The sequence below is a fragment of the Felis catus genome, chromosome B4 (genome assembly GCF_018350175.1).
Source record: "Felis catus isolate Fca126 chromosome B4, F.catus_Fca126_mat1.0, whole genome shotgun sequence".
Lineage (NCBI taxonomy): Eukaryota > Metazoa > Chordata > Mammalia > Carnivora > Felidae > Felis > Felis catus.
Window position 1 is genome coordinate 64,493,486 of NC_058374.1, and position 15,279 is coordinate 64,508,764.

The 15,279-nt window shown below is 40.5% G+C and overlaps 1 protein-coding gene and 1 pseudogene across 7 annotated transcripts in view; one reads left to right on the top strand and one right to left on the bottom strand.

The window, feature by feature from the left end:
• The window catches only part of BICD1 (BICD cargo adaptor 1), a 264,954-nt gene that overhangs the window by 93,694 nt on the left and 155,981 nt on the right, over positions 1 to 15,279 (top strand). The gene's annotated exons all lie outside the window — the stretch shown is intronic.
• Positions 8,011 to 8,836, bottom strand: LOC101090627 (annotated as a pseudogene).

The following is a 15,279-nucleotide window of genomic DNA, read 5'->3' on the forward strand; positions in this document are numbered from 1 at the left end:
AGAATACTTGATGCCCAGGCTCTGGAGTCAGGCCACTGGGCTTTTAATCCTGGCTGTCCCGTTGTCCAGCTGGTGACTTTGGCAGATTACTGAACCTACTATTCAAAATAGTCAATAATAATACCATTATTTATTTTAAGTAATGTTTTAGGCTGAGGTGGTTTTTGAACATTCAAGTAAAAGATCAGGTTACTTTACATGAAGGCAAGAAGACACCCTCAAAACATTTGGTTCATATATTTTGTTAACCAATAAGAACATGAGGGTCCACATACAGAGGAAAAGAAACAATACATCCAAGAAACATTTTTCTTTTCTTATTTGATTCGTAATAAAAGTCACTCAATGTAGTCTCATATCTCAGTCACAACTGAGTTTTAAGAAAATCTAGGCCACATTGATAACTCCATGTTAATACTGCTTTTTTATTTTTGCTAATAGCTGCAAAACCAGGAATATTTCCTCATTACTTTCTTCTTTAGGCTTTCCAAAAAGCCTACAGTATTTCTTCTCTGAGAATAGAGTGTGAGATAATCTTTTTCCTGAATGAAACAAGGTTTTCCTTTTCTGACTCTGGAACTAGAATGATCTCCTGGGGGATCCCTCTTATCTAGGGCGATTGTGGTGGTCACTCTGCCTGAGCTGATTTCTGTTCACTTTCTTGAGCTGAATCACCTCAATGGCTCTACAAGTTGTCCTTCAAAGCACTAGACTTGTTTTTATACAAAACTTGCATATAAATAAAACCACCAGTTTTCCTAAGTTTTAACGAGGCCTTGATATTCCAGCAATTTGGTACCTAAATGCACAGGTTCTGAATGAATGTTGGAAGGAAGGAAGGATGGCAGAAAGGGAAAAAGGGAAGGGAGGGAAAGTTAGCAAAAAGAAATTGTTTTTTTTACTGAATATTGGTTTGATTTTTAGTTGGGAAAAGGAATGTAAAATTTATTATTTTTCTACTTGGAGACCCAGAATATAACTTATGATGACTTAAGAAGTTAAGTTCCTTTTATCTACATCTTAATAGACAAAGACGCTCAATGGATAAAATCCAGAAAAAAAATTTACCTGTATTTTATACATATTTTGTTCAGAAAACAGAATCTATTTAAAGATTGAAGAGTTTTTTTTTTCTGGTTGTAATACTCATAAAATGTGTGCATTTGAGTTTTGCTCCTGGACAGACATATTCTGCTAAGCAAGCAGTCTTAAAAGAGATTGATTGCTGAGCATGTATGTTTTTCCTTATGCTGATTCTTAAAGTCTCCGTAATTTGCTTGAGACTGTGGATAGCTATAGTAATAAGAGACTAGCTTTTAACCCAGGCAAAGGAGGCTGAAGTGAACCATCAGAAATAAGACTGACTATATACATCAACTAAGGGACAGTGGTTGCCTAACCCTTTTGACCCCAAGATTTCTTATGACATAAATCACCCTGCCAACAACAGAAAAAAATACTTAGAACCCAGGGAAAGCTAAGGAAGAGGAAGCATGGGTGATCACCAGCCTGGCCAGATGGAGTCCTTTTGGTTGAGCCAAGTTCACCAGGGTAGAAGACCAGATCTTAGCTTGAGGCCCACACCCTGATGAGTAAAACATGTGTTAAAGACTTCAAGGGGCCCAGTGGGGAACAATGGGCAAGATTTGGAGGTCCTGAACTTCCCTAAGTTTTGGGGGTGGGAGAGGAAAGGTGTAACTTTTTTCTTTTTCTACTTTTTGGGTTTATCTATATTTTCCTCAGTAATTACATGCATTACTTATATAAAGGTTTTATATATTCACTGGCTAAATTTCAAAATCAATATGGATTTGCTCCTTTCCTACAAAGTATGACATTTTCATTTAATAGATTGCCATCAGTACTCACATTCTGTTTGATGCAGATAGTTCAAAGCTTAAATAACAACGAATAAGGTTTAGATGATACAAATTACCCCTTCTTTCTCAGGGAAACTGCCCCTCACTTCAGTACCTTAACATCTGTGGCGCATTATGGGATAGTCTAGAGACAGGCACACTTCTGTCAATATGATTTATGATGGACTTGGCACTTGATATCAGCAGGAAAGGAGGGGCAAATCATTACATTGTGCTAGGGATATTGATTATTTATATAGAAAATAATTAAAATAGATCTGTACTTCATTCCACACACAAAAATCAATTTCATGTAGATTAAGGGACTTAAATGTAAAAGGCAAAACTTTTGAACTTTTGGAAGAAAATACAAAATAGCCTTATGACCTTGAAGAAGGGAAGGATCTTAAATGAGACACAAAAGTCCTGGCCAGAGAGCAAGGGATTAGTCACTGGACCTAAAATTAAGGACATTACTTCATCAAAAGACATCACTAAAAGATTGGAGCGGCGGGGAGAGCAACAAACCAGAAAATATTTGCCATACTTATTAGTAACAAATAGTAAGGGAACAGGAACCTGTCCTTTAGAAAATGAGACCTTATGTTTTGAAAAGACACTGTAAAATGTGTGAAAAGACAAACCATAAATACTGGGGGAAGATATTTGCCATGCATATAACTGACAAATTAGTAAAGGCGGGGGCGGGGGGAAACACTCTGTTGAAAAATGAAAAAAAAGCCTTGAGTAGAAACTACACAGAAATGGAAAGATGAATGGTTAATAAGAATATGAAAATGCATAATCTCATTTGTAATCATGGAAATGCAAATTAAACCACTAGGTGGTACTATTTTACCCTCCCCAAGGTGGTAAAAACTTTAAAGTCTTAAAGTAAACAGTAAGGATGTGGGGCATTAGGAACTCTCAGTCACTGCTGGTGGCAGTGTGAGTTGGTCCAGCATTGGAGTCCCCTGCAGGCCTGCTGGGGAGAGCAGAGCTGTGTGTGATCTGCAACCTGGCCATTCAGCTCCTGGCCCGCACCCCAGACCCGTGGTCCTCAACCCTTCCTTACGTTAAAATCTCAAAATGAGTGTGTCAGAAATACTTAGGCGAGGACTTACCCCAGACCTGTGGATGCCAAACTGTGTGCCCAGGGTGCCCAGGGGCACTGTGGCAGCCCCACAGAGGACCAAGGGATATTCACATATATTTGTTTGAGGGCAACACAGTGATACTTGGCCTCTGTTGACACTGTGTGAGCTACTAGCTCCAGATAGTTCAGTTCACAGTTTCAATATCAGATTGGGCTACATTCTTCTTCTTCTTTTTAGCACAATATTTTGCAAAGCTGGGTTTTCAGTGGTTGCTAATAAAAAGCAGATGCCATGCGAAAATCAATGTGTAACAGGAAATGAGGGTGACAGGGTCCAATCTGATTCCAGGTTTGAGAAGTTGTGCAGTGCCCAGTGGATACACACATCTCATTAGTAAATAATTATGGTTATTTAAGAATGACATTAGAATATTATTTTTTCTTTAAATTTGCATACATTAGATTTTTTTTATGAATGACTTTATTTTTTTATTTTTTATTTTTTTACTTTCTGTAATTTATTTGTCTTTTATAATTTACATCCATGTTAGTTAGCACATGGTGCAACAATGATTTCAGGAGTAGATTCCGTAAGCCCCTTACCCGTTTAGCCCATCCTTCCCTCCCACAACCCCTCCAGCAACCCTCTGTTGTTCTCTATATTTAAGAGTCTCTTATGTTTTGTCCCCCTCCCTGTTTTTATATTATTTTTGCTTCCCTTCCCTTGTGTTCATCCGTTCTGTGTCTTAAAATCCTCCTATGAGTGAAGTCATATGACATTTGTCTTTCTCTGACTGACTGATTTTGCTTAGCATACTACCCTCTAGCTCCGTCCACATAGTTGCAAATGGCAAGATTTCATTCTTTTTGATTGCCGAGTTATACTCCATTGTATATATATACCACGTGTTTTTTATCCATTCATCCATCAGTAGACATTTGGGCTCTTTCCATACTTTGGTTATTGTCCTGTAGTTCTCTTTTTTTTACTGGGTCTCTGTCTGGTTTAGGAATCAAAGTAATACTGGCTTCATAGAATGAGTCTGGAAGTTTTCCTTCCCTTTCTATTTCTTGGACTAGCTTGAGAAGGATAGGTATTATCTCTGCTTTAAACGTCTGGTAGAACTCCCCTGGGAAGCCATCTGGTCCTGGACTCTTATTTGTTGGGAGATTTTTGATAACCGATTCAATTTCTTCGCTGGTTATGGGTCTGTTCAAGCTTTCTATTTCCTCCTGATTGAGTTTTGGAAGAGTGTGGGTGTTCAGGAATTTGTCCATTTCTTCCAGGTTGTCCAGTTTTTTGGCATATAATTTTTCATAGTATTCCCTGATAATTGTTTGTATCTCTGAGGGATTGGTTGTAATAATTCCATTTTCATTCATGATTTTATCTATTTGGGTCATCTCCCTTTTCTTTTTGAGAAGCCTGGCTAGAGGTTTGTCAATTTTGTTTATTTTTTCAAAACACCAACTCTTGGTTTTGTTGATCTGCTCTACAGTTTTTTTAGATTCTATATTGTTTATTTCTGCTCTGCCCTTTATTATTTCTCTTCTTCTGCTGGGTTTAGGCTGCCTTTGCTGTTCTGCTTCTATTTCCTTTAGGTGTGCTGTTAGATTTTGTATTTGGGATTTTTCTTGTTTCTTGAGATAGGCCTGGATTGCAATGTATTTTCCTCTCAGGACTGCCTTCGCTGCGTCCCAAAGCGTTTGGATTGTTGTATTTTCATTTTCGTTTGTTTCCATATATTTTTTAATTTCTTCTCTAATTGCCTGGTTGACCCACTCATTCGTTAGTAGGGTGTTCTTTAACCTCCATGCTTTTGGAGGTTTTCCAGACTTTTTTCTGTGGTTGATTTCAAGCCTCATAGCATTGTGGTCTGAAAGTATGCATGGTATAATTTCAATTCTTGTAAACTTATGAAGGGCTGTTTTGTGACCCAGTATATGATCTATCTTGGAGAATGTTCCATGTGCACTCGAGAAGAAAGTATATTCTGTTGCTTTGGGATGTAGAGTTCTAAATATATCTGTCAAGTCCATCTGATCCAATGTCTCATTCAGGGCCCTTGTTTCTTTATTGACCGTGTGTCTAGATGATCTGTCCATTTCTGTAAGTGGGGTGTTAAAGTCCCCTGCAATTACCACATTCTTATCGATAAGGTTGCTTATGTTTATGAGTAATTGTTTTATATATTTGGGGGCTCCGGTATTCGGCGCATAGACATTTATAATTGTTAGCTCTTCCTGATGGATAGACCCTGTAACTATTATATAATGTCCTTCTTCATCTCTTGTTACAGTCTTTAATTTAAAGTCTAGTTTGTCTGATATAAGTATGGCTACTCCAGCTTTCTTTTGGCTTCCAGTAGCATGATAAATAGTTCTCCATCCCCTCACTCTCAATCTAAAGGTGTCCTCAGGTCTAAAATGGGTCTCTTGTAGACAGCAAATAGATGGGTCTTGTTTTTTTATTCATTCTGATACCCTATGTCTTTTGGTTGGCGCATTTAATCCATTTACATTCAGTGTTATTATAGAAAGATACGGGTTTAGAGTCATTGTGATGTCTGTATGTTTTATGCTTGTAGTGATGTCTCTGGGACTTTGTCTCACAGGATCCCCCTTAGGATCTCTTGTAGGGCTGGTTTAATGGTGACAATTCCTTCAGTTTTTGTTTGTTTGGGAAGATCTTTATCTCTCCTTCTATTCTAAATGACAGACTTGCGGGATAAAGGATTCTTGGCTGCATATTTTTTCTGTCTAGCACCCTGAAAATCTCATGCCAATTCTTTCTGGCCTGCCAAGTTTCAAAAGAGAGATCAGTCACGAGTCTTATAGGTCTCCTTTTGTATGTGAGGGCACGTTTACCCCTTGCTGCTTTCAGAATTTTCTCTTTATCCTTGTATTTTGCCAGTTTCACTATGATATGTCGTGCAGAAGATCGATTCAAGTTACCACTGAAGGGAGTTCTCTGTGCCTCTTGGATTTCAATGCCTTTTTCCTTCCCCAGTTCAGGGAAGTTCTCAGCTATAATTTCTTCAAGTACCCCTTCAGCACCTTTCCCTCTCTCTTCCTCCTCTGGGATACCAATTATGCGTATATTATTTCTTTTTAGTGTATCACTTAGTTCTCTAATTTTCCCCTCATACTCCTGGATTTTTTTATCTCTCTTTTTCTCAGCTTCCTCTTTTTCCATAACTTTATCTTCTAGTTCACCTATTCTCTCCTCTGCCTCTTCAAGCCGAGCCGTGGTGGTTTCCATTTTGTTATGCATTTCGTTTAAAGCGTTTTTCAGCTCCTCGTGACTGTTCCTTAGTCCCTTGATCTCTGTAGCAAGAGATTCTCTGCTGTCCTCTATACTGTTTTCAAGCCCAGCGATTAATTTTATGACTATTATTCTAAATTCACTTTCTGTTATATTATTTAAATCCTTTTTGATCAGCTCATTAGCTGTTGTTATTTCCTGGAGATTCTTCTGAGGGGAATTCTTCCACTTGGTCATTTTGGATAGTCCCTGGCGTGGTGAGGACCTGCAGGGCACTTCCCCTGTGCTGTGGTGTATAACTGGAGTTGGTGGGCGGAGCCGCAGTCAGACCTGATGTCTGCCCCCAGCCCACCGCTGGGGCCACAGTCAGACTGGTGTGTGCCTTCTCTTCCCCTCTCCTAGGGGCGGGATTCACTGTGGGGTGGGGTGGCCCGTCTGGGCTACTTGCACACTGCCAGGCTTGTGATGCTGGGGATCTGGCGTATTAGCTGGGGTGGGTAGGCAAGGTGCACGGGGGCAGGAGGGGCAGGCTTAGATCGCTTCTCCTTAGGTGATCCACTTCAGGAGGGGCCCTGTGACAGCGGGAGGGAGTCAGATCCGCTGCCGGAGGTTTGGCTCCACAGAAGCACAGAGTTGGGTGTTTGCGCGGAGCGAGCAAGTTCCCTGGCAGGAACTGGTTCTCTTTGGGATTTTGGCTGGGGGATGGGCGGGGGAGATGGCGCTGGCGAGCGCCTTTGTTCCCCACCAAACTGAGCTCTGTCGTCGGGGGGCTCCGCAGCTCTCCCTCCCTTTGTCCTCCAGCCTTCCCGCTTTCTGAGCAGAGCTGTTAACTTATGACCTCCCAGACACTAAGTCTAAGTCGCGCTTGTTGTGGGAACACAGTCCATCAGGCCCCTCCGCTTTTGCCAGCCAGACTCGGGGGCTCTGCTTGGCCAGCGAGCCGCCCCTCTGCCCCGGCTCCCTCTCGCCAGTCCATGGAGCGCGCACCGCCTCGCCGCCCTTCCTACCCTCTTCCGTGGGCCTCTCGTCTGCGTTTGGCTCCAGCGACTCCGTTCTGCTAATCCTCTGGCGGTTTTCTGGGTTATTTAGGCAGGTGTAGGTGGAATCTAAGTGATCAGCAGGACGTGCGGTGAGCCCAGCGTCCTCCTAAGCCGCCATCTTGCAAACCTCTCTCTCTACTTTGGTTATTGTCAATAGTGCTGCTGTAAACACTGGGGTGCATGCGTCCCTTCGAAACAGCACACCTGTATCCCTTGGATAAATACCTAGCAGTGCAATTGCTGGGTCGTAGGGTAGTTCTATTTTTGGATATTTGAGGAACCTCCATCCTGTTTTCCAGAGTGGCTGCACCAGCTTGCATTCCCACCAACAATGCAAAAGAGATCCTCTTTCTCCGCATCCTCGCCAACATGTGTTGTTGCCTGAGTTGTTAATGTTAGCCATTCTGACAGGTGTCAGGTGGTATCTCATTGTGGTTTTGATTTGTATTTCCCTGATGATGAGTGATGTTGAGCACTTTTTCATGTGTCGCTTTGCCATCTGGATGTCTCCTTTGGAGAAGTATCTATTCAGTGTGACAACTTTATTTTTTACACTTAAAGGCTGATGAAAAACCATTACTAATCCTTTTAAAGAAAATGCAACATCTCGATCAGAAAGGATAACTGTATTTACTCATTAAATACCATTTACGTTTTTTACAACACAACTCGAAGACACCGAACATACATATTTAATCTCAGTACAGTGGATTCAAGACCAAGTATAAGTGTTAAAGCATCAAGGCCAGATTACAAATTATCATAGTCGTCATTGTCATTGTCATCATCATCATCATCATCATCATCATCTTCTCATTTTCTTTTCAGCGCATTTGATGATTCATTAGCAGTACTTTGTGATGACACCATTTTAGTGGTAATAAGGATGTTTTTGGACCCAATTAATGATGGATTAACCAGAATGTTCTGAACTGTGGATATTGCAGAAATTGATGCTTTATCAGCTCGGGACTGTGCAGTGGGCAGCACAGGACTGTAAACCTTTGCTCTGTGAGGAACATTGGAGTCCCGAATTTAGTTGACACAGTGTGGGTTTGTGGGTTTGGCATGGCAAGTGTGGGTCTACTAGTCTACTACATCGTGGTCTGCTAGTAACTGAACCAATACTTAACTGTGGAACTGTTATTCTTCTCACAGAAGTAGATGCCTTTTTTTTTTTTAATAAAGACTGAAGTCTATAGTTTGGAGCAGTGAACCAGTATCTCTCAGGTGGCAACCTGGGACCTGAATATGGCTTGGTTACTGGCAAAGGAGTTTGATTTCTTTGCCTTGCAACATCTAATAGAAAAATCTCTTGGGGGAGGGGAAGTAAAAGACCGATCAGCATTACATTGGGTTGCCAATCACACATCATTTGCATTAACAGTAGCTTTCTTAGCATGCCTTCAATAAATTTTTGCTTCATCTAGAATTGTGGTCACATATCGGAAGGCAAACTCCATCTGATTTATAACTCTTGGCTTATATTCTGTAATGCCCATATCTTCAGGATTTGTGCCATCATCTGTGCATCTTTCAGCGTGCTCTTGGGAGAAGCCATCTTGCCAGACTCCATGATCTCCATTGTGGCTAAATAACCCACATTAATGTATTTCAGTCCTGATCTTGCAAGTTCTTTGCCTAGCGCATTTTTTCCAACCCCTGGTGTACCACACTGGCTCCAGGAGCCTTGGCTCACGTGCTGTACGTACGTTAGTTTTTCAAACACCTACTACATTGTTAGGACATAAATACTTATTCAGGAAAGAGTTGTTCAGTAGTTCTTTTGTCCTGGGGTGCCATGAAAACATTATTGAGACACCAGGTGTGCCTTAAACCATGAATGCTTAGGAATCTCTATCCCAAATCAGTTAACTCAGAATATTTGGAGATGGAATCTGTGTGTCTGTTTTCAAGAACTTTACAGGTGATTCTAATAGGCCACTAGGGCTGTACCATTATAGAGAAACTTTTGCACTTGTGATTTAGGATAATGCTATTCAAAGTATATCTGGGGACCAGCACTGTTTGCAAATTATTTCCTGCAGGTCTGTACCAAGATAGATATAGTTTATATTAATCACACTTTCAGTGAGGTACAGTTTTTATAATCCTTCTGTAATCCTCTTTTACTCCTACGTTATGTTTGTTCTGGTTAAGTTTATTGAAATACAATTTTATGTCTCTTACATTTATTAATAAAAAAATTGGTTAAGTGAATGGTGGTGAGGATGTGGAGCACTGTGAACCCCCATGCATTGCTGGTGCAAATGAAAAATGATGCAGCCACTTTGGAAGACAATTTGGGGGTTTCCTATAAAACTAAACATACTCTTGCCATATGATCTAGTGATCACGGTCCTTGACATCTATCCAAAGGAATATGGATATGAAAACATATCCAAAAAAAGCCTGTACATGGATGTTTACAGCAGCTTTGTTCATAGTTGCCAAAACTTAAAAAAAATTTTTTTTTAATGTTTGTTTATTTTAGAGACAGAGAGCACAAACAGGGGAGGGGCAGAGAGAGCCAGAGACAGAATCTGAAACAGGCTGCAGGCTCTGAGCTGTCAGCACAGAGCCCGACATGGGGCTTGAACCCACAAACTGTGAGATCATGACCTGAGCTGAAGTCGGACGCTTAACCGACTGAGCCACCCAGGTGTCCCGATAGTTGCCAAAACTTGAAAGCAACAAAGATGTCCATCAGTAGATGAATGAATAAATAAAAGGTAGTCCCTCTAAACAATGGAATCTTATTCAGTGCTAAAAAGAAACAAGCTATCAAGCTATGAAAAGACATGGAGGAAACTTATATACATATTGCTAAATGGAAGAAGCCAATCTGAGAATGCTAAATACATACGTATGATTCCAACTATATGACATTGGCAAAACCACAATGGAGATAGTGGAAAGATCAGTGGTTGCCAGGTGCTAGTGGGGATGAGTAGGCAGGACACAGAATTTTTAGGGCGGTGAAACTGTTTGGTATGATGAAGGTGGTTACATGTCATTATACATTTTTCTAAATCTATACAAAGTACAACACCAAGAGTGCATCCTAATGTAAAGTATGGACTTTGAATGATAATGATGTGTCAGTGTAGATTCGTTGATTGTAACAAATGTGCCTCTCTGGTGGGGAAGGCTATGCATGTGTAGGGACAAGGAATAATGGGAAATCTCCATAACCTTCCTCTCAATTTTGATGTGTACCTAAAAGTGCTCTTAAAAAAATAGTCTTAAAAAGAATTGAGGCCTATATTTGTATTTTTCTTCTCACATTTTTAGCAACTTATGTTTGTCCAGCTTTATTAAGGTATAATTGACTTGCAACAAACTGCACATATTTAAAATAAACAGTTTGTTCAATTTTGACATATGCATGCATTTATTAAACCATTACCACAACCAAAATAATGAACATATCTATCAGTCCTTAAAATATTTTCATGCCCCTTGATAATCTCTCCCTTTTGCCCCTCCACACCCCTTCCTCAACAGCCCCTACCCCATCTCAGAGCAACCATTCATCTGCTTTCTGTCACTACTGATTCTTTTACATTCTCTAGAATGTCATGTAAATGGAATCTGACAGTATACACTCTTGTTTTGTCTGGGTTCTTGTACTCAGCATGATTATTTTGCATATGTTGCATGTATCAACGTTCATTCCTTTTCATTGCCAAGTAATGTTCCATTGTATGGCTCTACCATATTTGTTTATTCGTTCACCTATCGGTGGACATTTGAGTTGTTTCTCATTTTGTATATTACAAATAAAGTTGCTATAGGGGTGCCTGGGTGGCTCTGTTGGTTGAGCATCCAACTTCAGCTCAGGTCATGATTTCACAACTCATGAGTTCAAGCCCTGCGTTGGGCTCTGTGCTGACAGCTTGGAGCCTGGAGCCTGCTTCAGATTCTGTGTCTCCCTCTCGCTCTGCCCCTAACCCACTCACATTCTGTCTCCGTCTCTCTCAAAAATAAATATTGAAAAAAATTTTTAAAAAAAGTTGCTATAAATATTTATGTACAAATCTTTATGTGGACACATACTTTCATTTATTTTGGGTAAATAAATACCTAGGAGTGGAACAGTTAGGTCATATGGTCGGTGTATGCTTATAGTAATTTATTTTTATTGCATTTTACAAAAGCATTACTCCACCAAAGATTGGAAATAAAACTGTTCCTCACCACATGTATTTTGAGAAGTATTAGCCTAGGAGATAGGCAGAAGAATATCCAGAGCTACATTGTTTATATCAAAAAACTAGAAGCAGGGTCGCCTGGGTGGTGCAGTCGGTTAAGCGTCCGACTTCAGCCAGGTCACGATCTCACGGTCCGTGAGTTCGAGCCCCGCGTCGGGCTCTGGGCTGATGGCTCAGAGCCTGGAGCCTGTTTCCGATTCTGTGTCTCCCTCTCTCTCTCTGCCCCTCCCCTGTTCACGCTCTGTCTCTCTCTGTCCCAAAAATAAATAAACGTTGAAAAAAAAAATTAAAAAAAAAAACAAAAACTAGAAGCAATCCAATTATCCATTGTCAGGAGAATAGATTATTAAAATGAGGTAATTGGGCGCGTAGGTGGCTCAGTCGGTTAAATGTCTGACTTCGGCTCTGGTCATGATCCCGCGGTTCATGAGTTCAAGCCCCGCATGGGTCTCTGTGCTGACAGCTCAGAACCTGGAGCCCACTTTGGATTCTGTGTCTCCATTTCTCTCTGCTCCTCCCCTGCTCATGCTCTGTCTCTCTCTCCTTCAAAAATATTCAAAAAAAATTTTAATGAGGTATATATTTATATATTTGTTATTCAGTAGAATATCGCAATGAAAAAAGATGAATTACAGCTATACCAATCAAAATTATATTGTAGGAATGTAAACGAGTTAAAAAAACAAATTACAAAAGAATGCATATGGAATGATTCCATTGTAGGACTTCAAAAACAAGCAATATTGAACAATATATTATTTACAAATACATACATATATGGTAAACTACAAAAAAGGAAATGGTAAATACAGAATAGTGTTTACTTGGGGGGCGTTGGGGTGCAATGAGGGAGATAGGGCAAATAGAAACCTTTGAGACTAACAAATCATGGTCTTTTTTTTTAAACTACAGAAATTAATTTTGATGTTATTTTTTGTGCTTATATTTTGTTATAAATTTTCTTTGTGTATGTTCAATATATAACAACAACATTTAGAAAAATCTCTGAACTGGGGCTCCCGAGTGGCTCAGTCGGTTGAGCGTTCGACTTCGGCTCAGGTTATGATCTCACACTTTGTCAGTTGGAGCGCCATGTCGGGCTCTGTGCTGACAGCTCAGAGCCTGGAGCCTGTTTTGGATTCTGTGCCTCCCTCTCTCTCTGCCCCTCTCCCACTCACGCTCTATCTCTCAAAAATGAATAAATGTTAAAAAAGAAAAGAAAAGAAAAGAAAAGTCTGAATAGTTTTAAAAGGCTGCCTGAATAGTTCTGGGGCACCTGGGTGGCTCAGTTGGTTAAGCGTCTGACTCTTGATTTCGGCTCAGGTCATAATCTCATGGTTCATGGGTTTGAGCCCCGCCTCAGGCTGTGTGCTGACAGTGCACAGCCTGCTTGGGATCCTGTCTCTCCTCTCTCTGCCCTGACCCTGCCCCGCCCCCCAAATAAATAAATAAACTTAAAAAAAAAAATAAAAGGGGGTTTGTTTACCAAGACAGAAGGTGCCAATTATAAACCATCAAGAATACAAAAAAAATCTAGGCTTTAAGTAAATACATATGTGAATGATAGGCTGTTAGGTATTACACTTGGAAATATCAGAGGCAATAACTCAAGTTATCATAGATATCTTGTTTTTCCAAGATGGATGGAATTTACAATGAGATAGGAGTTAGGTTAAAAGTTAGAAAAGATAGGGAAAGTTAAGGAAGAGTTGCAAGTTCTCACTGAAGGAAGATAAAGCTGAATTCTTTGCTAAAGTAAACTTTAGAGCCTAGGCCTTGAGACATTTTTGTCGTTTTTTTGCTTGTTTGTTTGTTTTTACATTTTGAATGGCTTAATAAGAAAAAGCGTACATCAGAACTCCCTTCCCGGTAAGAGGTTTAGGGTTTCAGAAATGCACAGGGAGCTGTGATCCACGGAGAGAACAGCCCCCTGAGTCATGCACAAGTTCGCAGAGAACCTCGCACCAGACCTGAGACTTCCAAAGGGGAGGTGAGAGGCAGGGGCAGACGGTGTTTAGTAAGCCTTTACTGTGTGCAAGGTATTTTGTATGGGTTTTATACCTCTTCTCTGATAACCTTACCTTTGAGGGCCAGTCTGTTTTTACTTTTAAGGTAGATGGTATTATTCTCGTTTATGTACATGTGAGGACTGAGACATAGAAATTCAAAACCTTGCCAGACATTTCAGAAGAGGCTTATTTAAACCCAAATGTGTTTGATTCCAAAGCACGTTTTCTTCCTCCTGATAATCGCCGGTAATTTTTGAGCATTTACTGTATTTGTACCAAGAACTGTTCCAAGCGATACATAGATTTTCTCTTTTAAGCCTAACAATAACCCTATGAGATAAGAAAACTGAGGTTTAAGATATTAAGTAACTTGTCCAGTGCTCTACAGTTAGGAAGTGGCAGAGTTGCTCTAGCTCAGGAGCCCATGCCCTTGACCTCTTCTGCCTCTTATGAGTACATGTGCCCTTTCAAGGATCAGGCTTGATTCTCACTGTCAAGGATACCCTACGACTCCTAGTAACTTTTGAGCCATGAGTCATGGAAACCGATTTTTCCTAGCTGGGTACTTTTGGGTTGTCCCACCTCCAGTGATCTCATCCCTTATTATTGGACCATACCCTCTAAGATACTTTCCTGCTGGAATAAGTCGTTTGGGAAATGTTTCTCAGTCACTTCTAACAAGTGTAGCTCATTTATTCCTGTGTGTGTTATGCACACACTTTATGAAATCTTTTGGACCCATTATTTCCCACGGAATGAGTGAATCCTTAGTAGAACTCTCAGTTCTCTTAAACTCTCAGACTATAATCTTTAACATGGGCTTTCTTTAAGGCTTAAATTTCAAAGAAATGGTAATTCAACATTATTTAAACCATTTGATGGGATTATAACTCCCATCCTTTCTACTCCAAAAGTATTTGAAGTAGATCAAAATAAAAGAAGCCCATACCATGGGGGTAAATACAACAAAAACTCAAAACAGTATAGAGAAAACAGGAGGGAGTTATGCCAGAAACTTAAGATATTTTAGTTAATTGCTCTAGAGCACTTAATGCTGAATTTCCTGGCCAGCTGAGGCAACAGAGAAGTATAATTGGTCAGATAGTTTTTATTATATGTTTACATCTTTTTTTTTTTAATTTTTTTTCAACGTTTTTTATTTATTTTTGGGACAGAGAGAGAGCATGAACGGGGGAGGGGCAGAGAGAGAGGGAGACACAGAATCGGAAACAGGCTCCAGGCTCTGAGCCATCAGCCCAGAGCCCGATGCGGGGCTCATACCCACGGACCGCAAGATCGTGACCTGGCTGAAGTCGGACGCTTAACCGACTGCGCCACCCAGGCGCCCCTACATCTTTTTTTTTTAATGTTTATTTATTTTGAGGGAGAGAGAGACAGAGTGTGAGCAGTGGAGGGGCAGAGAGAGAGGGAGACACAGAATCCAAAGCAGGCTCCAGGCTCCAAGCTGTGAGCACAGAGCCCGATGCGGGGCTCAAACTCACAAACCATGAGACCATGACCTGAGCTGAAGTCGGATGCTTAACTTACTGAGCCACCCAGGTGCCCCTATATGTTAAAGAAGGTAAAGTTGTTCATTGGAGAGGATGGGTTACAATGATAGGTTAGTTGCCAACCGTTTTTTCCTACATATTAAATCATGGCTCAATATTTCCTGATGCACCCAGATCTTAAAGTGCTACGTGTAGTAGAGATTTTGAAGGACTGCCATTGATAGTCCTTAAAAGAGGTGCCATGGCACTGCGGTAATTCTTGTTTAGTAACACCGAAATTTAGGC